We start from the raw sequence: 1,013 nt of genomic DNA, 5'->3' as shown, positions 1-1,013 counted from the left end.
GGTTGGCGCAGGATAGAGCAGGGTTTAGGGCTGTTGTGCATAGGGTCGCTATGAGTCGCAAATGACTCGACGGCACATAACAACAACAACAACCTGTAAAGTTCAAAAGTTAACATAATTCTCAGGGGGAAAAGACTCAGAGCTTTGAGAATAGATACCTATTATCACCACTCTCATTCAATATTGCCAGAGTATTAAAAAAAGAAAGAGAAAGTATCCAACTCAGAAGGAAGAATTACCCCAATTTGCAGGTGAAAAATCCTATAAACAGAAGACTCCTTTAAAAACCAAACTGAAACTACAACCTTGGTTTTAATGGAAGAACTGAGCAATATTGCAGGGTACAAGACCAATACACACAACATGAATTGTGTTTTGTTTATATTATGAAGGCACATTCAGAAAAGGAAAGAAAACCAATACTATTTACAATAGCCACAAACCCCATGATAATATACTTAAGAATCAGCCTAATCAGGAACATAAAAGACTTTTAAAGTGAAAATTAGAAAGCGCTATTACTACAAGAGACTAAAAAACAACCTTGTTTGCAAAAAGTGAAGTTATGAAACACTTGCTGTCTCAAGATCAAGAAAACAAAAATCCTCACCACTAGACCACTAGGCAACATTAGAATTGATATAGAAAAAATTGAAGTTGTCAATTATTTCACTTGATTCACAACCATAGTACCAACAATCAATAAATCAAAAGATGTTTTGCATCATGAAAATCTGCTGTCAAAGACCCCTCCAAAATGCTAAATAACAATGATGTTCAGTTTAAAGACTAAAATGTGCATATTTTCAATTGCTCCCTATACTTCTAAAAGTTGGACAACGATTAAGATTACAGAAAAAGAATCAATGGCTAAATTGTTCTGGAAAATAGTACTGAATATTCCATGGACTGCCCCCCATAGACTGGTCCTTGGAAAAGGACATCATACTTAGAAGGGTGGAGGGACACTGTGTGAAAAGAAGACCCTTGATGAGATGGGTCAGTAACTGGGG

The sequence above is a fragment of the Elephantulus edwardii genome, unplaced genomic scaffold (assembly GCF_000299155.1).
Source record: "Elephantulus edwardii isolate Elephantulus edwardi_28Jun2011 unplaced genomic scaffold, EleEdw1.0 scaffold00362, whole genome shotgun sequence".
In the NCBI taxonomy this organism is placed as follows: Eukaryota; Metazoa; Chordata; class Mammalia; order Macroscelidea; family Macroscelididae; genus Elephantulus; species Elephantulus edwardii.
Note: the sequence above shows the minus strand (reverse complement) of the source record.